This window comes from Suricata suricatta, chromosome 8, assembly GCF_006229205.1.
Source record: "Suricata suricatta isolate VVHF042 chromosome 8, meerkat_22Aug2017_6uvM2_HiC, whole genome shotgun sequence".
In the NCBI taxonomy this organism is placed as follows: Eukaryota; Metazoa; Chordata; class Mammalia; order Carnivora; family Herpestidae; genus Suricata; species Suricata suricatta.
The window spans coordinates 91,418,582-91,445,295 of record NC_043707.1 but is presented as its reverse complement, the minus strand read 5'-3'; the positions used below and the strand labels follow the sequence as shown (position 1 = coordinate 91,445,295).

At 37.0% G+C, this 26,714-nt stretch overlaps 1 pseudogene; it reads left to right on the top strand.

Moving 5' to 3' along the window:
* The first annotated feature begins 285 nt into the window (after positions 1-285).
* Positions 286-26,714, top strand: part of LOC115297666 — a 50,751-nt pseudogene continuing 24,322 nt past the window's right edge.

The following is a 26,714-nucleotide window of genomic DNA, read 5'->3' as shown; positions in this document are numbered from 1 at the left end:
AACCAGAATGTAAGATGAAAAGCCACATGCAAAGAATGACGCAAGGGAAACAATCATGACTCTCATATTGAGAGCCAGAAAGAAATTTGAGGTCTTATGCACACTAGTTCTTAAGACTGGGTGTTTTACTCAGCATAATAACTCCCTTAACATTTTTTTTTAAGATTTCTAGCCACAGAGGAGTGAGCATACCAGCAATCAAACATTAGGTATGCTACTCGGCACCATACAGACACATATGGTGTGGCCATAAGGTCCCATAATAACTTAAGGGAAACTTTTACAATGTCCAGAGCCCTTGATGTCCTACAAATGAAAAGAGAAGGATCTCCTTAAATTCCTTGCAATAGGAACCTACTTAGGTGGCACCAACTCTGACTTCCAAATGGAACAGTATGTCTACAAAAGTTTAAGTGATGGCATCTTCATCATAAATCTGAAGGGGACCTCGAAGAAGCTTCTGCTGATAGCTTGTGGCATTGTTACCATTGAAAGCCCAGTTGGGGTCAGTGTCATGTCCTCCAGGAACGCTGGCCAGTGGGCTGTCCTGAAGTTTGCTCCTGCCACTCTAGCCACTCCTACTGCTGGGCACTTCACTCCCAGAACCTTCAATAACCAGATACAGGCAGACTTCCAGGAACCACACCTTCTTGTGGTTCCTGAGCCCAGTGCTGACCACCAGCCTCCCATGGGAGGCCATCTTATGTTAACCTGCCAACCACTGCTCTATGTAACACAGATTCTCCTCCATGCTATGTGCATGTTGCCATCCTGTGCAATGACAAGAGAGTTCAGTGGGTCTCGTATGGTACACGCCATGGTGTGGGAAGTTCTATGCACATGTGCCACCATCCCTCGTGGACATCCATGGGAGATGGATGCCTGATCCATTTCTAAAGAGATCCTAAAGAGATTGAAAAGAAAGAGCAGGTCACTGCTGAAAAGGTCATGACCAAGGAGGAATTTGGGGTTGTTTCAGCCCAAGTAGACTGCTTGAGTTCACTGCTACGAAGCCCAGGTTGCAGACTGGCCTGAAGGCATGCAGGTGGCCCCTGTGCCTATGCAGCAGTTCCTTACTGAAGACCAGAGCCCCTAGCCTGCCACTGAAGACCGGTCTGCAGCTTCCATTGCTCAGGCCACCGAATGGGTAAGAACAACACTGAGTGGTGTTAAGCTATTCTTTTACAGGCTCTATAACAGTATGTGGAGATAAGGTGGATAGAAAATAAATATCAATTTCTTAAAAATACAAACAACTTTGGGTGTAAAATGTTTTACTGTTCAATTCAAGGGCCCATTCAATTCAACAAATATTTTTTTTAGTCCCTACCACGTGATAGCAGAACTAAGTGCTAAAAGCACAAAGGAATATAATGACATATATAACAAATGTTGAGACATTCTATAACAATGTCTTATGGAGGACAAATATTTTCATTTACTTTTATTCTTTTATTTTTTTAAGGGCAAATATTTTTTTAAGTCACTGCCGTGCTTTATATATTCTATTTCAGTTGCTTCAATAGCCTCTGTGAAACTGGCATTATTTCCCCTGGTTTCCAACTAGGAGGCTACAGCTCAAGGTGATTAAACAACCTGTCTGTTTGCACAACTGGTAATTGCCACAATCAGATCCAAATACAGGTCTATCTAAATCCAAAATGTGTGCCCTTCTCACCAGGCTACTCTCTTCCCCCGTCCCTTCACAAATACAACTGAAAGACTGTACCCTCAGAGAGTAGCCCCCCAAATAATATCAAATCCCTTTAGGGCCTATAACAGCTCAGTCTTCCACAAGTAGAAGTAACTACTGCTGATAATAACAATGACTTATTGAATGTGTTAACTATAGCCGTTTATCATATACCTCCAGCATCACAGTTATCCTGTAAGGCAGGTATTAGTAACATTATTATCCTTACTTGACAAATAAAAGAAACTGAGACCCAGGGAAATTAATTGAGTTGGCCAAGGCCTTACAATTACTAAAGGAAAGAATTAATGGATCAGAACTAGACCCAGTTAGCTCTGAAATCAATAGTCTTTCCACTAACCATTTTGCCTTGGAAAACAAAGGCTCCAAAAGTACAGTAACGTCCAGATTTAATACTAGGCCTAATCCATTCTGGGGAAGGTAAGGATACCTTTTTACTTGATTATCTAGCATAAAGGGGTGGGTTTAGAAGAGGAAACCCATTAAGACATGCTTGCCTGAAGAAGAATGAGCCAACCAGATTCCAAGGTGGAGGATGGAAGGCTCCATAAACCTCAGAAAGTATCAAAGTCCTCCAATAAATAAATAAGATATGGGTTATCACTGCTGAGAACAGTGAGAAGCACAGAGATTTGGAGCCAATCAATCTGATTTTGAATTCTGACTCTGTCATTTACTCTCCATGTGATTTTAAGCAAATCATTTCAATCTCTCTGGACTTCACTATTGTTTTTGTATCTGCCAATGTGAATTACTCAACTTGCTAATGTGAAGTACTTTGCAAAAAGAATTGACAGTTTTAAGAACATAAAATGTACTAGAACCTGAATTAGATTTGGGTGTTGTGATAAAGTATTTGGATGTTGAGAAAGTATTGGGGTGCCTGAGTGGCTCAATCAGTTAAGCATCAGACTCTTGATTTTGGCTCAGATCATGATCTCATGGTTCATGAGCTTGAGCCCCGTGTCAGGCTTTGCACTGACAGCACAGGACCTGCTTGGGATTCTCTATCTCCTCTCTCTGCCCCTCCCCAACTTGTGCTCTCTGCCTCAAAATAGATAAATAAACTTAAAAAAAAAAAAAGACTGAGAAAGTAACACTAACAAGAATCATAATTTTTAATAGCATCCCTTTTACACAGAAGAGGAAGTTGAGGTATGGAGAAGTGAAGTAGTTTGACCAAAGTCATATGACCAATAAATGCTAGAGCTATGACTTGAAGCCAGGAGCCTGGCTGGTCTAGAGACTTCATTTTTACTCTCTGTACTGGGATGCTCTAGAAGGCCAGGGAACAGAAGCAGGAGCAGGACTGAAACAGGTAAAGCTGGAAGCTGACACTCAAGTTAAAGGTAAGATACCTGGAGAAAAGTGACTAGACTAGAGTAATGAGGGTCAAACAAAGCACTGGATTAAAACCATGTAGGGAGGCAGCAACTTGGGGGCCACAAATACCATAAGGTAAGGCAAGATGAGAAGTCAAAGGACTCGACCAATAAGAAATAGAAAAACCCAAAGGAAAAAACGGGAAAAGACAGAGGAAGAAAAATATTCATAGACAATAAATATATGGAGTGTCTATACCTGGTCGTTAATAAGGAAGGCACTGTGAGTGAGCATAGGGCGTGTGCCATATAAAAAAAACTTTAGCCATTGTTATGTCTCAATATTACTTAACTCAAGGACCAGTGTTGCTTTTGGAATTTTAAATTTAATAAGAGTAAGAATGTTAAAAAAAAAATCACAAAACAAAATTTCAATGGATTTAGATGGAAGGGCAAGGTAGAAAAGGTCAAAACCCAATTAAATAGGTTTGGCACACTAGGAGATCTAAACCAGGTCACCTACGTGATCGGAATCCAGGGAAACACAGTTGGACCAGAAGGGCAGAGCTGAAAGTTACCTTAGACAATGTCTACCCTCTACTCCTACTGCATTTTTTAAATGAAGGAAACAGGCCCAGAGAAAATAGAGTGGTAAGTCTAATGTCACACAAACTTGCTTCCAGGGTATAGGCAGTTCAGATGCTATGGATAAAACAAAAAACAGGGGCACCTGGGTGGCTCAGTCGGGTAAATGTCCGACTTTGGCTCAGGTCATGATCTCGCAGTTTGTGGGTTGGAGCCCAGCATCAGCTTCTGTGCTGACAGCTCAGAGCCTGGAGCCTGCTTCCAATTCTGTATCTTCCACTCTCTCTGCCCCTCCCCCTCTCGTGCTCTGTCTCTCTCTGTCTCAAAACTAAATAAAACAAACAAAAACTAAATAAAACATTAAAAAAATACATAAAACAAACAACAACAACAAAAACAGGCTGGAATAGAGAAACAGGTCCTAAAGAGAATATATTTCCTGGCAATGGTTATTTAAAAAAAATAAAGTCAAAATTTAGGGCAAATGTTCCCATGCACTTGTGAATGTGTAGAGGTACATTTTTCTGACTTTCATCTAAACTTGATCTAGAGAGCACTATCTGCCTCTGATTCTCAGCTTTACTCTCCACCAAACTGGTATGTAACAAGGAGGCAACGCACCAGCCAGCAACTCATGCCTACATTCTCCCAAGTTTCTTTTTTTTACTTTAATTTTTTTTACTGTTTTTTTTAAAATTTATTTATTTTAGAGAGAGAGAGAGACAGCATGAACAGGGGAGGGTCAGAGAGGGAGGGAGACACAGAATCTGAAGACAGGCTCCAGGCTCTGAGCTAACTATCAGCACAGAGCCTGACGCAGGGCTCGAACCCACAAGCCGTGAGATCATGACCTGAGCTGAAGTCGAACGCTTAACCAGCTGAGCCACCCAAGTGCCCTCCCAAGTTTCAATCCAGCAAAAAAGAGTGTGCCTCCTTCTGGTGCTCCCATATGAGTTTTGGGCATTGGAACAACTTATGTCATGCTCTTCTCCTCTAGACAACAATGTTATTAGAAAGAGTAACTATGTGAGGTGATGGACATGTTAACTAACTTGACTGCCATGATCATTACACAATACATATGTTGATCAAGTCATCACACTGTACCTTTTAGATATATACAATGTTACTTGTCGGTTATATCTCAATAAAACTGGAAAAAATAAAGGCATTAAAAAAAAACAAGTCATTAGTTATCAGGAAGAACTGATGCTCTTGATTGCCAGAACTGAGACACCTGGCCTATTCTTAGTAATGTCCCATCAACTACATGGGAAAGAGATAGTTCTCCAAGACATTTGAGTTGCTTTCAGAAATAATGAGCAGAAATACTAAATACTGATTAAAAGATAAAATAAAAATTTTTAAACAAACTATTAGCAAAACACCAAATAAGAAAACAGACATTTTTTTGCATTTTTGAAGTTTATTTATTTTGAGAGAGAGAGAGGAGGGAAGGGGCAGAGAGAAAGGGGGAGAGAGGATCCCAAGGAGGCTCTATGCTGTCAGTGCAGAGCCCAACACAGGGCTCAATGTCACCCCCACCATGAGATCAGGACCTGAGCTGAAAAATCGGAAACAGACATTTTTATCTATTATTTTGAGTAAGTTGGCAATATCTACTTAAAATTCAAATGCACTTTTTAAAAAGTTTATTTACTTATTTTGAGGGAGAGAGAGAGAGAGAGAGAGAGAGAGAGAGAGAGAGAGAGAGCAGAGGAGGGTAAGGGAAAGAGGGAGAGAAAATTCCAAGAAGGCTCTGCGCTGTCAGTGGAGAGCCTGACATGGGGCTCAGTCTCACGACCCTGGGATCATGACCTGAGCCGAAATGAAGAGTCAGACACTCAACTGACTGAACCACCCCGGCCCTCCAAATACACTTTCTTTTTGCCCAGTGTGCTTCAAGAAATTTATTCTACAGATAAATCTCACCAGTACACAGAGATGTTATTTAAAGAATGATCACTGAAGAATTGATTAAAATGGCAAAACACTGTCAATTAACATGGAAGTTGTTAAATTTTGATACATTCATAGAGATGAATATTACATAATTATTCTTTAATGAGGTAGATCTATATGTTCTGATATGGGAAGAAGTCTATGACATGTTGTTAAGGGAACAAAGAATATTCTAAGAAGATAGGTAAATATGATCCTGCTTGTGTAAAAACACAAAAAAATATCTGGAAGAATTCTTTTTTATCTTTTTTCGTACTTTTAAAATTTTTTATTTATTTTGAGAAAGATACAAAGAGCAAGGAGAGGAGAGGGAGAGAGAGTATTCTGAGTAGGCTCCATGCTCAACACAGAACCCAAATTGGGGCTTGAACTCATGAACTGTGAGATCATGACCTGAGCCGAAAGCAAGAACCTGACACTTGACTGACTGACCCACCCAGGCACCCCTCAAAGAATGTTTTTTAAATGTGTAACACTGTTTATTGCTGGGAAAGAAGTACAAGGGAGTTAGGAGTGGCAGGAACAAACGACTTTTCAATTTATATCTTGTAGAACTTTAATTTGTTTTCCCTAGTACTCATGGTTTTTACTACTTTAAAAAGTTTTTTTTAAAGTTAGTCTAAAAAACACCTATTTATTTGACTATTAATTAACATGATTGACAGTTTGCACCATTGGTTCTAAAGAACCAAAACATTTTGTCTATATGTATTGAAGAAATTTATAAATTATTGAAAACGCATGTAAAAGGGATCTCACCATGAGATTCAACATACTTCCAAAATGTAGGCAAAACTTCTTGTTAAGAAGCAATATAGGGGCACCTGGGTGGCTCAGTCGGTTAAGGCTCTGGCTTCAGCCCAGGTCAGATCTCACATTCGTGGGTTCGAGCCCCGCATCAGGCTCTGTGCTGACAGCTAGCTCAGAGCCTGGAGCCTGCTTCCTGTTCTGTGTCTCCTTCTTTCTCTGCCCCTCCCCCTCTCATGCTCTGTCTCTGTATCAAAAATAAACATTTAAAAAAATTTTTAAAAAAGCAATATAATATTTTCATGCTAATCTAGCGAATTATCTGGGCTACTGAGTCAACTTGGTTCATTTATTTACTTTGTTTATCGGTTAGACCAGCCCATCACAGAATTTTGCCACTATAAATTGGCCCCTGGACTGACTCATTCAGGCAGGCAGCAACTCCATCAAATCCAATAATTAATCAGGCAGTCCTCCTCCATATGTCACTATGACTATTCATTAAAGCAATGCATATGGCTCTTACCTACATGTGCTAGCTTTTTGCTTTTATTCATGGTTCAACAAATTTATGAACCTCAGATCCAGTGGAACAAAGAAAAATTAGTATAGAAGATATTATAATTAGGCTGACAGTTTAAAATTAGAAAAGAGAAACTAAAATTGAGAAGAGATGTTGTCAACAGTAGAACCCATGACATAGCAAACAACTGTTGATTGCTTCCTTCGCGCAAGGAACAAGGCTAGACTCTAGAAACATGAAGAGAAACATATGACCTCGTCCATGTCCACAGTATTACTCTTTGAGAATATGATAGCATTTTTATTTAAAAAATAAGTAATGTACAAGGTTATCACTGGCAAGTGTCATATATTTCTAATTATCAAGATTCCCTTTTAAGATGCATCTTAGGAATCATGAATAAGTGAAGTATATCTTACTGCATATAGTATAGATAGTATAAGAACTATCATTCAATTTAAAGCATTATTACAAATTGAATGATTGTGTTCCTCAAATTCATATTTTGAAATCCTAAACCCCCAATGTGATTATATTAGGAGGTGGAGCCTTTGAGAGGTAATTAGGTCATCAGAGTAAAGTCCTCATGAACAGGATTAGTATCCTTATAAGAATAGATACAAGAGTTTGTTCCATCTCTCTGCTCTTTCCCCCATGTCAGGTATAATGAGAAGCTGGCAGTCTGCAACCTAGAAGAGGGCCCTCACAAGATTCTGACCGTGCTGGAACCCTAATCTTGGACTTTCAACCTCCAGACTGTAAGAAGTAAATTTCTGTTGTTTACCACTCTGTCTATGGTACTTTGTTATAGTTGCCCAAAATTACTAAGACAAGTTCATACCATTAAACATACCATTGCATAAAATAAGAAATGATGATTACCAAATTGAATTGATAATGCTTTGGTAACAGATATTCAGAATACAATTTCCATATGATTTCTTTAATAATATGTATAAAAAGTACAAAACCAAAACACTAATTTAGAGGAGACCCTTAAATTGTTGCTCTGAGTGACTTAAGATATCAAAATCATAATCATAACTAAGATTTACCTATTATTTACTATGCGCCAGGTACTTTCTAAGTTACATATAAGTACATATTTCATCTTCACAATTCCATGATGCAGGTAATTTATTATTCCTACTTTAAGATGAGAAAACTGTATGGGGCACCTGGGTGGCTCAGTCGGTTAAGCCTCCGGCTTCGGCTCAGGTCAAATCTCATGGTTCATGGGTTCAAGCCCCGCGTCAGGCTCTGTGCTGACAGCTAGCTCAGAGTCTGAAGCCTGCTTCCTGTTCTGTGTCTCCTTCTCTCTCTGTCCCTCCCGCTCTCATGCTCTGTCACTCTCTGTATCAAAAATAAATAAAACATTAAAAAAAAAAAAAGATGAGAAAACTGTGAAGTACTGAGAAGTTAAGTAATTTGCCCAAGGAAAATGTCAGGGCCAGAGTTCCAAATCACGTGATCTGTGTCCAGAGTCTATATGGTGATATATATTCTCTAAATTATCACTTTGTTCACATTTTTATTTATTTTTTTAATGCTTATTTATTTTTGAGAGAGAGAAAGAGAACGCAGGTAGGGGAGGAGCAGAGAAAGACTGAGGGACTGAGGATCTGAAGCATGCTCTGCACTGACAGCAGAGAACCCAATGTGGGGCTTTAACTCACAAACCATGAGATCATGGCCTACGCAGAATTCTGATGCTTAACCAGATGAGCCTCCCAGGCACCCCATCACTTTGTTTACATTTTTAAGGAGAAAATATAAGGCAAAGAATGGTAAAAACATTATTTCTTCTTCTATTATGGGATCTTGCACTTCCTTAGTAGCCTCAAGCCATGGCATGTACATAAGACAATCAACTAACAGCTGTCCTGTGGATGGTTGAGTTCTAGGCTCAGAGAACAGTATTTGTGACCCATATTATCCACTTGTCTTCACAACCCCTGAGCATATTACTTTTCCCTAGTATATCCTTGTATTTTATCTTGTATTCCCTAATTGCTCTCTTCCCCAAATTCCAGCAAGAAGGAGAGTGTCTGAGGTACAAAATTACATAAAAGAGCACAGAGCACTGGTCTGGGAATCAACCCTGACACTTTTTATTTATACAACCTTGGACAAGTCGCTTCACCCCTCTTGGAAATGAATGTCCATACTTATCAAATGAAAGAATTGTATTAGATGACTGATTTTCAAAGTTCAAAAGGAAGGAAGAAGGGGAAGCATATGAACAGGTGCGACCTCTTCGGCTTCAAGGAGAACAGCTCCCCTTAAACCTGTTTTACATAGTAAGTATATGAAATTTTGTTTGAATCAAGGAACTCAAGCCTTTACAAAGTTTGAAGACCAATGGATTTGATCAAATTCTTAAGTACTGTCTCATTTCAAATATTCTATCCCTCTTGACTGCACAGCACACTCCAATACGTCAGGCTATTTGTCCTGACCTGTTCAAGAGACATTTTAACTGAATCTTATAATTCTTTCCATCATTACAATTCTGGATCTATCCTTTCAAAAAAAGAAATTGATTTTTTCCCCTCCACTCACATTTATCAGTCCATTTTTTGGAAGCTCTTCTTGCCACATTCTTAAATAAGTAAATAGGATAACTGTGGTAATTGCCTGACCTGCAAAGTGTATAGAACTTCAAGGTTAATGCTCTTGGCACAAGATTTTTGCTACAAACAGCAGAATTCCTCTAACCCTTTGCTGAGGCATCGGTTCAATAATAAGAGAAAATCATGCCATGTATTGAATTACTCAAAAGAGAATTATCAGAAAATCGCCTGATGGTCTAACTATGGCTAAAATGTACTCCAAAAAGAACTGGTCTTAAAGAACTTCAGGAAAGGCTTTCACCAGAGATATAGGAGAAGAGCCAAAACTTAAACAACAACAACAACAATCTATATATTCAAGATTTGATACAATCCTACCCCAAATATTGTGCTAATTCCCTATGTTTAATTTTATAACCCTGAACTTCCTTCCACGTGAATAAAATGAAGTTACTGTTAAGCCTATCCATTCTCTAAAATTCCTTTAGTCAGTTTTCATTAAGGACTGTCAAATACATACATCATTTAGGGCTTTTAAATCTAAATTTTATTGAAGATATATTACATATGGTTTAATATTTCAGTTCAGCAATGGCCATCGGCAATAAGCATTACTCCAAGAGTGGGATTAATTAAATATTCTAGCAAACACAGTGATCCAAATAGCAAAGAAAAATCCTGGGCACTGAGCCCAGATTCCCCACCCTCTCTTATGCTGTGTCTCATCTCTCTCTCAGATAAACTAGGCAAACCAAAAAATCTTCCATCATTATTAGTGAATATGTAGAGGTATAATAAATGATCAAATTCTTCTACCAGGTTGCCTAATAAATTTTTTAAGTAGAAAAAAATTGCACAAAATCAAATTGCTTTATAAAAAGGTATTTTTAAAACCAAGGAGAAATAAGTTGTCAGAAATAAAAGGTAACTCTCCTTGGTAATCAGCAGTTTTCCTCTAACCTGACTTTACCACTCCTTCTAATGACAGGCTGGTAGATAGTACCTTTCTATAATTAAAAGTCTGTGTCTTTTATGTTATGAAGTTTTAAAGAATTTCAATGTTGCATATTTATAGTGAATATGAATCTCAGCTCCACAAAACCAAGATATTCAGAGCAAACTCATGGCCTTGGTCCCACAAAGATTACTGGTTTTACACACACCAGTTAAAATTGATGATACTCCAACCTTGAATCTTAGTTTTAGGTCTGAACATCTTGATTTTTATGATCTTAATCTATTTGAATGGTGAGGAGGTGGGAGAGCTCCAGGCAAAATATTTACCAAGCGTCTTATTCATCAACCATTCATGGCTCCTCTTCTTCTTTCCCTCTCTCAGCTCCTACCAGCAGCTATTGGCGACACAATAAGTGTGTCACAATAAAATGTAGCCTAGGAATAGGGGTGCTGGGTGCACAGCCCAGGTCATGATCTCACGGTTCATGAGTTCTAGCCCCACATCAGGCTGGCTGCTGTCAGCACAGAACTGACTTCAAATCCTCTGTCCCCCTCTCTCTCTACTCCTACCCCTCTCACTCTCTCTCTCTCCCTCAAAAATAAATAAACATTAGAAAAAGTAACCTAGCAATAACCATTTTCTTCCATCACCAAATCTACATTTCTGAGACACAATATACCTTAAATCTTCTGTCAAAGAACCCTCTTGGTTCAATGGGGAGACATTTATTAATAAGTAAAACTCTTTGACACTAGAGCAGTTGACAAAAGGATCAAAAAACAAAAAGCAGTTGTAGCATCATTACATTTATGTAACCTAAATAGTTTTTAGGATATGACCAAGTACATTACATAATTTTATCTTTCCAATAAATTTGTAAGGTAGTTATTTTATTCATATTAAGTCATTTATCTTGTGTGAACTTCAGAATTCTCATCTTTAAATGGGATACATTTCACAGGTTTGCTGTGAACCTAAAACAAAATAACATGTGTAAAGTACTTGGTACCAAGTACTCAATAAATGGTAGCCTGGATTTTTTAAAATTATTATTATTCCTACAAATAGAGGAAACATTGCTTAGAGAAAGGAACCAACCCAAGGGCATTCAATGGAATTGACTTCATTGAGTCACTGCATAGGGCTATGAATATAAAAATTCATGAAATCCCATCCCTGACTTCTACCTAGGAACTCATACTCACTCTTAGTAAGAAAGCAAAAAGTTCTAGAACCAAGCATTTTTTTTACTCCGTTCTGATGCAAATCCAGAAAAAAAAAAAGAGGCAAACTGAACCCCATGTCAATGATTGCTTAGATTAAAAACCTTCTGGGGCCCCTGAGTGGCTCAGTCAGTTAAGCTTCTGACTTCAGGCCATGATCTGATGATTTGTGAGTTTGAGTCCCACATCTGCTATCAGCACAGAACCCACTTCAAATCCTCTATCTCCCTCTCTCTCTCTGTACCTCCCTTGTGCCCTTGCTCTCTCTCAAAAATAAATAAACATGTTTAAAAATTTTTTATAAACCATAACCTTCTGCTTATGCAGGTTTTTTTTTTTTTTTTTTACTGTGGTTAAGAGTACTCTAACTCAGTGTGCCCTCCCTAACCTGCCTCTCTTCCATAATCAGGAAATCTTGAATAGTGAGAATTTTCTCCTTTGATAAAAAAAACTTTTGCTTTTGTGTAACATGGTCCAGTTGACTAAAAACACTTTCACCTACACTAAGTAATTTACTCTAACTAAATAACTTAATTTCCCCCAAATCCTGTGAGTTATGAATTAGTAAAATCATTTTAGAGTAGAAGAAATTGAGACACAGATATAGGTGTCAAAATCCAGACTAGAACTAGATCGGTAGCCTCATGCTAGTTTAATTATTAGTTTAAAACTTGCCCACTAAACTACACTAAACCTATGTTGAAATATTTTTGCACTCTCACCTAGATTTCCTTCTATTTTCTCTGAGCCTCTGTGACACACTCTAATTCTCCTAGGGGCCCAATACTGAGCCTTGTATTTGAAGACTTCCCCCAGGCAATATGTTTATTCAATAATCCATGCAACATAATATAATATCACTTTTTCAAGTAAGGCTATGACTTTTACATAGGCTACATCCATAAAAAGAGATGGAGAATGATACTTTGCATTTGTTTAGCAGTCTTTCTAAGTGCTTTCATATATATTATTCAGAGAGGGAGAATGAAATTTGAATTTAAGAGTAGAAAGGATGTTAAGGATTCTTAAACCCAGTGTTTCTTAACCTTGTTTGGGTCACTTGCCAATTTGAGAATCTGACAAAAGCTACAGACCTTATGCTCAGAAAGATGTACAAATGAACATATACATACAAATGTGCAAAATTTCAAGGGGATTCTTGGACTGCCCCCAGTTAAGAACTGCTCTAATTTACAGCTCTCAATTTACAAAGGAGGAAGCTACTATTTACTCATGACAGCATTCTTATGAGGACGCAGACTAAGGATTATTAATCACATTTTCCAGATCTAGAAACTAAGGTCCAAGGAGGTTTTAAGACTTGCCCAAAGTCTTACAGCTAGTTAACAGCAAGCAGTAACAGAACCCAGGACTCTGCACAGTCTAGTTCTTATTCTTCTAGATTACATCGCCCTCCCACTGGAACTTCTTCACCACAAGAAAGCCTCTTTCTATAGCCAACAGTTTATTTGACCCTTTGTAACACACATAATTCTTGACCTCCACTGATAAAGCTTCAAATAAAAAAAGTGTTCTCTTCACGACAGTAACTCATTTCTTAGAGATTTCCAAAAAGTTTTAGTCACTGCTAACACATTAAATACTAGAATCTACAAATTAGAATTATAAACAACTCTGTAATTTCTATATTGGTGCTTAAATACCAATCTGGTTAACCTTTCCATTTAGTAGCAAACATACCTGAATGTAGGCAAAGAAGGCAAATATGTTAGCACTTCTTTAGGAAGGGTGCAGTTAAGTAGTATTAGCATATTAGAATTATATCTACCACACAAAATGCTTACTAAATATTTGTTGAATGGATAAATGAATTTACCTATAAATATCATTAAGCTTTTCAAATATTTTGCCTCTACTTTCAAAAATTATATATATAAAGTAAGAATACACTCAAATACAGTACTTTGTGGTTATGGTCTAAATTAAACCTTCAATAGTATATTCAACACTAAACTATATATAAAAACAAATATGCTTTTTTAAATGTTTACTCAGGTTTTATCAAAACAGTCTATTTATTGAGATAGTGGTTCTGATTAATTTTATTTTAATTTATTCATTCTCTCATAACATAAACATATATAAAATAATTATTGGGAAGAAAATATCTCAGATACATATAAAATATTTAGATATGCCAAAGATACTATAACATTTATGATGAATGTTAAATTTTTGCAAGAAAATAGTTATTATTAACACTTAATTTAACTTCACTTAACAGCAGGCTATCTTGCTACTCTCAAGATTTCCATATCTGAAGAGCAGTCTAAAAGCTTCCAGAATATATGCCAGGGTGCTGAACATTTTGGTATTTAAGAAGAATGAAAGATGCTGTGTTTTGGCTTTGCTTATTTATGCTAGCTTTAGTAGACTTTGAGTCTGAATTTTAATGTTTTATCAGCATAGCTTTTGTGATAACTAGATAGATTAAAAATTTTCTACAAAACAAATGCTTATTAAGGCAATAAACCTGTTGAAAGAATAAATTAGCATGCAGGTTATGCTTTTAGGGTATTTATGCTACAGAAAAGGTATTGTACCCACTCTACCTAGTGATTAGGTTTATATTGCAATGTGACTCATAAGACTCGCTGTACTGAATAAAAATTTAGGCAATTAGTGATCTTATTTCTTAGGAAGAACTGCTTGCTATCGTATATTAACACAGATCTTGCTCAATTAAAATTGCTCACAGTCAGCAAAAATAATTTCTGCACTGTAATGAAATAATGAAATAATTATATGCAAGGGAGGACTTGTGATCTTTTTAATTATTCTATTCTTCATTTTTAAAAGGGCTATTTGAAAACGTACTCTTATAATTGATTGCTATAAATCAGTCAAACGCATTCTAAGGATCATAAATATTCTAACTTTTAAAAGACAAAGAAATGCTAAATATTCAATGGAATACTTCAATATTCAGAAAATTTAATCTGGGGGGAAAGGATAGACTGCTCTTTGGAAAATAAAAAAGTAAATTTGTTGTCCCGTGAAAAATGAAATATCTTGAATGTCAGTAACAGAAATGGAATTAACAAGAGATCTTTTTATTGTTTTTTAAGGTCATTAGGCTGTGAATTCTATAATTATGGAAATTGTCAGTCCAGTTCTGTAAGAATGTTTGCTCCCATCCATAAGGTAGTGGAATGTTCAATCAGTCTCTCTCGTGGGAAAGTTAGGTCATAACTGTAAGTGTACCAGCAAAATTGAATTAAGCAAAGAGATTTCATTAGTATTTATAGCCAGAAGGCATCTGTAAAAGTACAGGGCAAAGAAGTTATGTGGAAGTCAAAGGAGAAAAAAAAAATGGGTTTCCCGTGACAAAGGCGAATCTGAAAGAGATATAAGTGTATAATGAATAAGAGCTATTGAACGCTACTGCAAAGAGGGAGTTGCAAAGATGTCAAATATTGATTTTCTTGTGTATGCCTTTGGACTACATATGTAATTGTTTGGATTTGCTGTCTTCATGGTACAACAATATTTGTTGTCGAAGGTTAAAAAGCATGATGTGAAATAAACTAAAAACTAAGAAACATGTTAGAGAATTATAATAATCCTCCACTCGGTATCTCATAGAAAGGTTTCTATATTTTCTTGCAATAGAACATTTTTAATGATGAAAAATGTTTTATATTTTTCAAACAGAACACAAGATCCTTATTGTTAATTATGTAATTGATAATTATTTGATTGACTTTCAGCATCATTTTAAATTGAACCAGTTTCTCTACTGCCTTATTTTATTGAATGGATATTCCTAAAACATCTACCTAATTTTGAAAGTAGTTAAACCATACTTTATTTATGCAGTATATTATAATTAATCCAATTAAAGCTAAATTGATAATAAAAATATCATGTCACCACTTTGAAAGAAATATTTTCTATAGTGTTTTCCTTTTCACTACAGAAACTCCATAAAGAGAACTTCTGCATTTTAAAGTCTACATAGCAGATATATTTTAATAACAAATTGCAAATTCAATCAAATGATCAAGATCATTCAGTCACTAGATAAACAAATACTACCTTCTATTTTTTCAAGGATTATTTTCTGTCTAATTATTCGTCTGAACAAAGAATTTTAACAATCATAATGTTCTTTTTACGTAACAGACTCACTTGTTTCTTTTATCTGATTTTAGTATTGTTAGGACCTTGAGTGAACATTTACGAATATTACCTTGTTGTCTTTCCTACTTCAGGAAGTTAAAAACAGCAAAACTCTCCAGGTGGATTTTACTGCACTTAAAACCATAATGACCATAAACTGAAAAGAGAAAGAAAAAAAAGTATGAGATGTTTTAACCATTAGAGGCAGACAGGGGTACAAATAAAGGAACAGTATAATATAGGCAGAAGCCTATCATTTTACCAGTGCAGAAAATACTAGAAAAGAAAAACCTGCAGAGAAGACAATTTCTGCAGCACAAACAAGTTTCACATTTTATTTTCAATGTCTCACTTTTAACGTTACTAAATATTTAATAGCAAAGTAAAACAAAGTGACAGCAATGAGTCTATGTGAAATCCAAAATATTTTTTCCCAGGGCTTTGGAAACGTGTGGGACGGGAAGGAGGTAATCTGACAGTAACGGCAGCTCCTCTCCGAGGTAAATACTTGTCAGGAACAAAACATAATTCAATTGCACTCTTCTTTTCTGAAAAGGTTGCTCGTGGAATATCCATCATAAAGTCACTTCTATTTTTTAAGAACTATTAGTACCTGGCCCCTTGACTTCATTAAGACACTCTTTTTCAATATATTCTTTTATTTTAGACTTCATCCTAGTTTTCAGCTATACAGTGCACATTGCAATTTCCTGACTACCAAGGGAGCTGTCAGCCACACCCCCCAATGCCTGACATGCAAGGACAAGGTAGCAATGGAGAGAAAGGCGGATTTGTTGGCACTAAGTTGGAAACATTTCTTAAACCCTAGAGGTTAAAAAGAGTTTGGCCAAGCCTCTGAGCCAGAGTGCTATATCATTTAGCTGACACTAACATTACCATACTTCCCATTAGGAGGGCATCAGTCTCCCGGCCCGTTAATCTCACCCAATGTTCTGGTGGAGCTAAAGAAGCTAGAAGTTTTGAGAGTCCCTGCCGCCAGACCTCAATGTTGCCTAAGCAAGCATTAAGAGATTATGGTAATAATAGGTGTGCTTACACCAAATAAAAGGTTTCATTAATCAAGCCATATTGAGATAAACCTGTCACTGGACAGAGGAGACCTGAAATCAAATACTGTGAAAGTTCTGACAGATTGTTAAATAGAAACCCTTTAAAATAGAATTTAATTTACTGTGATATTACAGATATTTATGCATCAATAGGCAAGTGCAGATTGAGTTCAGAGGTCGGCTCTGGTATTTGAAAAATAAAAGCACAGGATGAAACAAAAGGTGACAGTTACCTTTGTCTGAAATTAGGGTTCATTAGACTAAATGGGAAGGTTCTAACTGATTCATGTAGAGAACTGAAGCACAGCATGTGATGTGGTGTGCAATATTGGATAACAGGCAAATCCAATTAAGGGATCTTCATTCTGTTAAATACTTGTCCTCAAACTTAAAAGAAAAATCCCAAAGCCAGCCATGGGGCAGTACAGGTGGTTGTCTGTGGTGACCCTCTCTCTCACACCACAGTAGGTGAATATTATTTCCTTCTCAGCATTATGGTTAGGAGTGCTGGATTTGGGAGTCAGATAGATCTGAGTTCAAATCACAGCTCTGCTACTTACTTATTTACTGGTGTGACTTTTGCAAATAACCTCATTTTGGCCTCAATATCCTAATTGGTGAAACAGGTACTACCAGAAACTACCTGATAGGGCTGTTGCGAGGAATGAGATCAGTTTTGCAAAATACTTAGTACAGTGGCTAGCAGTGCACAAGGAACCATAGTTATTAATTCTTCTTTTTCCTTCTCCTTTTTTCTCTCCCTCTTCACTTCTTCCATGCTCCTTTTTATCTTTTGTCCCCCTCTTCCCTTCTTCTTTTACCCCAACTAACCCACAGCACCAACCAGCAGCACCAGCAGCAAGCACCTCCAGGCACTGTGCAGCCTCTTTGGATCAAAGAGCCTGTTGACCTGTGGTTTGCAGGCAGAGCTCAAAATGAAGATAGGAAAGTCCTGTTCATTCATATTCCTTATTAATGAAGCAATGTTGGAAGTTCCTTTGGCTCTCTATGTCTGAAACTTGCTTGCTCATACTCACAGAAGGAAGTTCCAGATTCTACCAAATTGATCCACAGGTGCGATCTTTCCTTAAAGTCAAATCGGGACTTTGTCACAAATTTCTTACTGACTGGTGGCTAAAAATATGTGTAACAAATCACTAAGAAGATTTGTTTACAAATCTTTTTAAAGAATCCCACACTCTATATGTTTTATAAGAATACAGGTTGACATTATATATTTCAATCTAATTCATATTTCCAACACTTCTGTCTTTCCTGGGTTTTGTTTTGTATTTTAAGGTTTCTTTTTCTTAGTGTCTCTATCCCATTCCATTTATTTTGGTTGAAAGAAAAAAGAAGTCCTTTTTAAAAAGTTTGAATAATGGTCACAGAAAGGGTCTCTAGAAAAACAGAGAGCACCTACCTTACCCATATATGGAAGATAATAGGCAGGCAGCACACAATCTTAGTACTATTGTTACTATACCTCCCAGGTGTCTAGAAAACAGCCACGACAGATTCAAAATGCTACACAAAGTAGCTGCACCCTTTTGAGAAAGTCTTTGTCTTCCCTGGACTCCCAAGCTGGGTTAAGTGCACCTCCTCCAAATCTACCTGTTCCCTGTTCCCTGTGAATCCTGTATCAGAACTCTTCCCATTCTATTGACTTATATTCCCCACCACTAACCTATAAGCTATTCATGAGCACAGATATCTTATTTATCTTTGTATCTCCTGGCAAGCAGTGGTGTTTTTGACAAATGTTTGCTGAATTGATAAAAAGAAAAATATATTCAGGCCTGAGCTAAATTATCCATTGAAACCCCCTTCACATTTCTTAATTGTAAGTGACATACTTGACCTGCATGTAAAGATAAAATGATTCAGACCACTTGAAATGATTTAATTTTAAAACAAGAGCTCTGGGGGCACCTGGATGGCTCAGTTGGTTGAGCATCCAACTCTTAATTTCAGTCATGATCTCACAGTTTGTGAGTTTGAGCCCCATGTTGGGCTCCATGCTTAACATGGACCCTGCTTGGGATTCTCTCTCGCACTCGCCCTCTTTCTCAAAATAAATAAAAATAAACATTAAAAAAATAAGAGCTCTGAGAAAACTTCACTTTAAATAAAAGCATCCTTGGGGCACCTGGGCAGCTTAGTCGGTTGACCGTCTGACTTCAGCTCAGGTCATGATCTTGCGGTTTGTGAGTTCGAGCCTGGCATCAGGCTCACTGATGTCAGTGCAGAGCCCACTTTGGATCCTCTCTCTACCTCTTTCTTTGCCCCTCCCCTACCCATGCTCACTCGCTCTCTCGCTCTCTCTCTCTCAAAAATTAAAAAATATATATAAAAGTGTCCTCAAACCATAACTCTCTTTTTTGAATTTGTTGGTGTCACTTTGTACTTAGGCTTTACCTGTTTCTTTTCTTTTTTTTTTTTTTTGGAGACTATTTATTTATTTATTTACTTTTTTTTCTCCATAATATTTTATTGTCAAATACCTGTTTCTTAATAGAACCATAGTTCAGGGGCGCTAGGTGATCAGCCAGTTAAGTATCTGATTCTTGATTTCAGCTCGGGTAATGATCTCACAGTTCATAAAGATTGAGCCCAGCATCATGTTCTGCCCTGACAGGTCGGAGCTTGCTTGGGATTCTCTCCCTCGCTCTCTGCCCCTCTCCCACCCATACTAGCTCAGTCTTTTTCTCAAAATCAATAAATAAACAAAAAATAAATAAAGTAGAATCACAGTTCAAAGAGAAGTGGAAAACTAAAAAATGTATGTTTCAATTTTTAGCTACCACCACTCCCTCCAATATAAATCATTTGATTTTTCTATTCCTGTTACCTGTTTAATAAAATGAAATACTGATATAGGCCAAATATAGACACTGTGTTTATTTCTAAGGGCCAAACTTCTATATTTATTGTTATTATAATTGCTTTTAATTGAGAATGTTCAACTTTTGTGAATTATTATTAGTTATGTACTGCTGTGTAACATACGATCCCCCAAATATAACAACTTAAAACTGCAAGTATATGTTATTTACACAGTTTTGGGGGTTAGGAATCTGAGTGTGACTAAGCTAAGTGGCTCTGGTGCAGGATCTCTCGCACACTCCAACAATCAGCTAGTACTGAAGTTATCGGAAACTTTGACCGGAGCTAGAGGATCCACTTCCAAGATGGCTCACTCACATGGCTTTAGCAAAAAGCTGGTTTTCCTCAGCGGCTGTTGGGCAGAAGGTCTCAGTTCCCTGCCATGTGGACCTTTAACAGAGCTGTCTGAGTATCCTCATGAGCTGGCATCTACCTTCCCCAGAGTGAAGGAATGAAGACAGTACAAGGCAGAAAGAAGCCACAATGCCTTCTATGAGGACACCTCAGAAGTGATATATCATTATTTATATCATATTCTATCGGTTACACAGACCAATGCTGATACAATGTTGGGAGGGGACTATCAAGGCCGTTATTACCAGGAGGCAAGGGATCATTGGGACCATGTTGGAGCCTGGCTACCACAGCAATAAAAATTAATATCTATGCCAATGGAGCTGAGAAGAAATGATTCTTAGTTGATTAGAGGATGGAAAGTCAGAGTCAAAATGACTTCTAGAACTGAGATTCAAGTGTACTAAGCCACCTCAAATAATAATTAATTAAGTAGATGAATTGAGAGTTATGATTTCTTGTTCCTACAGTTTTTATATCCAGAACTCTTCATTGTATCACTTATTCCCTAAATTCAAAACTTCACCTATAACTGCAACATTTGGGGTTAGGGAAAAAAATCATATTTCTCCTAAGCAATAGATAACATCAATAACCAAGACATAAAATAAACCCACACCTATGGATATAGGAGGTAAAAGGCACAGACTGAATATTCATAGGGGGCACTTTATTATACTACTTCTTTTAAACATCTCAGATGGTTGTACAAGAATTATATGCAACTAGATTCTCTGATTCTCAGCTGAACAGTATGGAAGTCTGAATCCCAGTGGGTTTGACAAATACTTTTTCATCAAATGATAACTCCCACCAAAAGATAATTCTCCCTATATCCTACTTCCTATATCCTGCCAGGTGAAAAAGAAAAATGGGAATTGAGGGGCACCTGACTGGCTTAGTTGGTAGAGCATGTGACTCTTGATCTGGTGTTGTACATCTAAGTCCCATGTTGGGGTGTGGAGATTACTTAAAATTAAAATAATTAGGGGCATCTGGGTGGCTCAGTTAGTGAAGCACCCAACTTCTGCCCAGGTCATGATCTCATGATTCATGAGTTTGAGCCCCACATCAGGCTTTCTCCTGTCAGCACAGAACATGCTTCAGATCCTCTCTCTCCTTCTTTCTTTGCTCCATCACCACCTCTCTCTAAGAAATAAACAGTAGAATAGAATAGAATAGAATAGAATAGAATAAAGTAAAGTGAATAAATCTTTAAGGGGCACCAGGATGGCTCAGTCGGTTAAGCGTCTGACTCCTGATTTCAGCTCAGGTCATTATCTAATGCTTATGAGATCAAGCCTAGTACAAGGCTCCTTTCAGGGCATGGAGCCTACTTAAGATTCTCTCTCTTCCTCTCCCACCCTCTCACTCTGCCTCTCTCTCTCCAAAAAACCAAATCAAACCTAACCTAATCTAAAAAAAGAAAAGAAAAGAAAAGAAAAAATGGGAATTGAGATATGAGTTCTAGCCCCAGCTCTCATTAACTTGCTATATTATTTCTAACATATTATTACATCTCTGCTATTCAACTTTAAATTTTTTTTAATTTTTAAAGTGTTTATTTATATATTGAGAGAGAGAGTGACAGAGCATGAGCAGGGGGAAGGGGGTAGAGAGAGAGACACACACAGAATCCAAAGCAGGCTCTAGGCTCTGAGCTGTCAGCACAAAGCCTGACATAGGACTTGAACTCACCACCTGTGAGATCATGACCTGAGCTGATACTAAGAGTCAAAGTCTTAACCAACTGAGCCACCCAGGCACCACTCTACTTTTCAACTTTAAAAAGCCAAAAAGGGGGCGCCTGGGTGGTTCAGTTGATTAAGTGTCCAACTTCGGCTTAGGTCATGATCTCACAGTCGTGGGTTCGAGCCCCGCATTGGGCTCTGTGCTGACAGCCTGGAGTCTGCTTCAGATTCAGTGTCTCCCTCTCTCTCTGACCCTGCCCTGCTTGTGCTGTCTCTCTCTGTCTCTCAAAAATAAATAAAAAACATTTTAAAGTTTTTTTAAAAAGCCAAAAGGATCAAAAGAACTCCTCCAAAACAATATTAATCCCACAATTCTAATTCATCTGTCCTTTCAGATAAACCCAACTTGTTTATCCTTATCTAATGTCATTTGTGACCCTGATTACATTGATTTCTTACTACATTGTGTCAGAAAGCAATAGGACAATGGCCATATCTGAATTTATGGCTTATGTCTATCACCACCCGTCTTTCCCAAAAATACTGCTGGAAAATACCCTGTAATATTCACTGAGGGAAGCTCAGCAGAAATGAAAATACTCAGCCAGCAAGGTAAAACCATTCTATGACCAATGGAACCAAATTGGAGATAAATTCAGGTACATAGATATAAAAACCAATTTCTTTAATGGTTTTAACAAAAAATGATTGCTTGTAGACAGAGACAGGAAGATGTCTTTCCCCAAAGGATTCACTCTTCACAAAGTTTGGCAGCATGATGAAAGGCAGAGGAATATGATTCCATGGTAGTAGAGGAAATGATACTCTCATCAGCTGGCAACCAATTTTCCTCAGAGGAGATACAGATACAGCTAAGTCAGGCCAAAAGTTATGAATGTCCCTGAATTCCCATGGGAAAAGACTGTAGTGCAAAGAAAGAAGTTTCATCTATTGAGCCTAGACAAGCTTGAACAAAAATGGAAAGCCCTTTAGCAATTTCCTGACAAAGAAAGAAAGAAAAGCAAGAAAATAAGGGAAAGAAATAAAGGTAAGAAAAAGAAACTGAAAGAAAACAGTAGGAAAATACAAGAATGAAAGAAAAGAGGGAAAAGTTGCCCAGAACTAGAAACTCATCAAGGAAGCCCCAATTGTCTTGTTCTATAAGGTATCCCTACCATCTACCATAGTGCCTGGTATAAAACAAGTGTTTGGTGTATGTTAAATGAATTTAAAAATGAAAATAAAGAAATAAAAACAGTTTTGAAAAAGGCAGGACATTCATTTGCTTCCAGCTGAATAACTGCAGACAAAAATCTCAGAACTGAACAATACATGTGACTGAAGGAGAGGAAGCAGATGAATCAGTACAAATCTACCACCCCTCTGGGAAAAAAGGAATGAAAATACATGTCCTACAGCTGCATATCATCACTTTTTTCAAATTTTCTTCTATATATTAATAATCTGTACCAGTTACAAACCTCATATATATTAGGATCATTTTTTTAAAAACCAATAACATTTTTTACCTACAGTTCAAAATAATTACTGATGTTCAAAAAAAAAAGAAAAATAGCATTTTATTTGGACATAGAAACCACATAGTCATCTATGTCATTTCTTAGAGTTCTACCAATACTTTTTTATTAAAATAAAACTGTCAAGAAAACGGAGCTATGTAAAAAAAACAGCATTTAAAGGTTTTCTAGTGTTCTAGTCCTACTGTAGAATAAGTTATTTGTTTATAAATTTTGTTGTTCAGGTTAAACAGTGACACAAGATCGAATTGTATTACAATTCACTCAGCTCATACAGCTCAGCTCATTCCCCTTCTACAGATTATTTTAGATCTTGGTCTAACACACTATCCCTTTAGGACCAGTCAGATTGCCATAGTAATTGCTCAGTGACCACAGTTGTTGAAACTTTGACACAGGAATGACCACGGTTCTAGGTCAGCTTTCATTTCACCGAGAAATGAAGACACATTAACAAAAGTGGGACTACACATACACACACACACACACATACACACACACACAGACTGAATCACAAACACAATGTCTGTTATAAAAAGGAAGCAAAAAGAATAGCAGCTTGAAGAAGAACTTTGATTTCACATAAAAACACAGATCAAAAATACTATTTTTCCCCTCCATCTTTCCACTTTTTAGAGAACATGAAAGAGATCATTTCTATACAGCATTTTAATCAGATATGCCTTTGTTTAAATGAATTATATTCCTAAGTGGAAATAATAGAACCAGATAGCCTGTGAATAATCCATGCAATATTTTTCAAACTTCATTTCTGCTGGTAAATAAATATTTTAGAACAAGACTGAGAGATTGATTTTTTCTTAATAAAATGAATTTCAACTGATCTAATTTTATGTCAGCGTAAAGTGTGATTAAATTTAATACAGAAACTATAAACATGTTTATAAAATAAGGTACATTATAAGGAATTGAATTGAATTATCTGTAAAATGAAAAAAACACATTTCAATTGAATGAGGTATCAAATATCTGTAATACTGTTCCATGCCCACCCACATTCTAAACAGAGTAGGATCAAAGTAAGATGAGACACTCAAAGGTATGACATACAAGATAGTAGATACACAAGTGATAAGTTTTGTATATATTCACATTTTATGAAAAAAGGAGCTTACTTTTAAATGGGCCAACATTATATTCTAAAAGGAGGTCAAAATATTAATTTTTAAATTCATTTTAGTAATTTTTTTATGCAGATTTAGAGTCTTACCTAGAGCCTGTCAATCATCATAATTATTAATTGTTACTGGTGTGTCTGGCTGGCTCAGTCAGTAGAGCATGTGACGTTGATCTGGTGGTAGTGGGTTCAAGCCCCACATTGGCCATAGAGCTTACTTTAAAAAGTTATTTTTACAACTAACATTTATTGAGCACTTATATATCAGGTACAAGGCTAAGTACTTTATTATATTTTCTCACTTAATCCTAAAAATCCTCTGAGGTAAATAAATTATTTTCCCTATATTGCTGGTGAGGAAACTTGGACTTTTGACAATATAATGGTCTAAGATAACAAAAACAAACTATCTATTACAAATACATAAAAATGCTGGAAGAAATAAAATAAACATTATTTTAAACATATGACTGAGAAAAATAAATAAATATAAATAAATAAAATAACTGAGGTAGAACATGTGATTCTTGATCTCAGGGTTGTGAGTTTGAGCCCCACTTGGGTGTAGAGATTATATCAAAATAAATAAATAAATAAATAAATCTTTTTTAAAAATAAATAAAAATATGACTAAAAATAAAAAGGACGGAAGGAAATCAATCAATCTTAGGTGCCAGAAATGAAAAGATCAATGAACCATAAGGTAGAATAGATCCTCAACTGGGTTGAGGAAGATTGGTCCCAGTAACCTAAAGACTTAAGTTTTAATATTCACATAAAAAACCATAAGGCTTTACGTGTGCATGAAGAACTAAGAATCCTGGATAAAGCAAGAGTCCCAAATGTCTACTCTTTCTGAGAAGAGATAAACTAGAAAAGAAATATGTTAACCAGGATAAGATGACAAAGAAGTTTACCTTTTGGGTTTTAATTTGGAGAGGGGTTAACTTCCCCCAAATTCACAATCTCAGGCCTGTGCCACCCACAAATTTGGGGCTAAAATGAATATAATATGTATGGTTTAGGAGGCCTCAAACTAAGAAGTTAACACAACAAGCTATGGTTGGTGATCTCTCCAAAACTACTGGTGGAAGCAAGAGCTTAAAAGTCTTATAAAGATAATCTCACAACAAAACATGTGAGAAAATAATCCACAGTGATCAAGTCTGTATGTAAGAACTTTAAATAAAAGGATACTCTGCAAAGCAATATGGAGAAAGGAATAGAGCCATGAAAAAGGAGGCACTATGACAAAAATAAGTTGATTTTGGAGAAAAAGATAATATAATTTTTTTTAATTCAGCACTTTCAGAAGTTAAATATTAAACTCTTGAGGGGTGCCTGAGTGGCTTAATCAGTTAAGCATCTGACTCTTGATTTCAGCTCAGGTCATGATCTCATAGTCATGAGATCAAGCCCTGCATAAGGCTCTGCACTGAGCATGGAGCCTGCTTAAGACTCTCTCTCTCTCTGCCTTCCTCTTCCTTCCCCCCCCCTCCCCAGATCATGAGCTTGAGCATGCTCTCACTCTCTCTCTTTCTCTCTCTCTCACTTCCTCAAAAAAAAAAAAAAAAAAAAAAAGCTCTAGAAGGTTAAAACTATGGGTACCTGACTGGCTCAGGTGGTAGAGCATGTAACTCTTGATCTTTGGGTCATGAATTCCAGCCCCATGTTGGGTATAGAAATTACCTTTTTAAAAAAAGTTAATGGGCACCTGGGTGGCTCCATCGGTTAAGAATCCAACTCTTGATTTCAGCTCAGGTCATGATCACAGGGTCATGGGATTGAGCCCTGTGTCAGGCACCACACCCAGCTTAACATTTTCTCTCTCTCTCTGCCCTTCTCCTCTGCTTACATTCTTTTTTCTCTAAGATTAAAAAAATTTTTTTAACTCAAGGAATGGGTTGAATAGAAGATTAAACACAGCTGAAAAATAATTAATGAACTGAAAGATAGATCTGAGGAATGAAGCACCAAGAGCTAAAAAATGGGAACACTTAAAGAGAAGTAAAGAGACACTAAGAATAGAATCAAAAACTCCAACTCATCTCTGATATAAAAAGAATGGGTAGAATAGGGGAAATGCAATATTCAAGAAATAATGGCTGCAGGGGGCGCCTGGGTGGCTCAGCCAATTGAGCATCTAACTTTGGCTCAGGGCATGATCTCACAGTTCATGAGTTCGAGCTCTGCATCAGGCTCTATGCTGACAGCTTGGAGCCTGGAGCCTGCTTTGGATTCTGTGTTTCCCTCTCTCTGCCCCTCCCCTGCTCATGCTCTGTCTCTC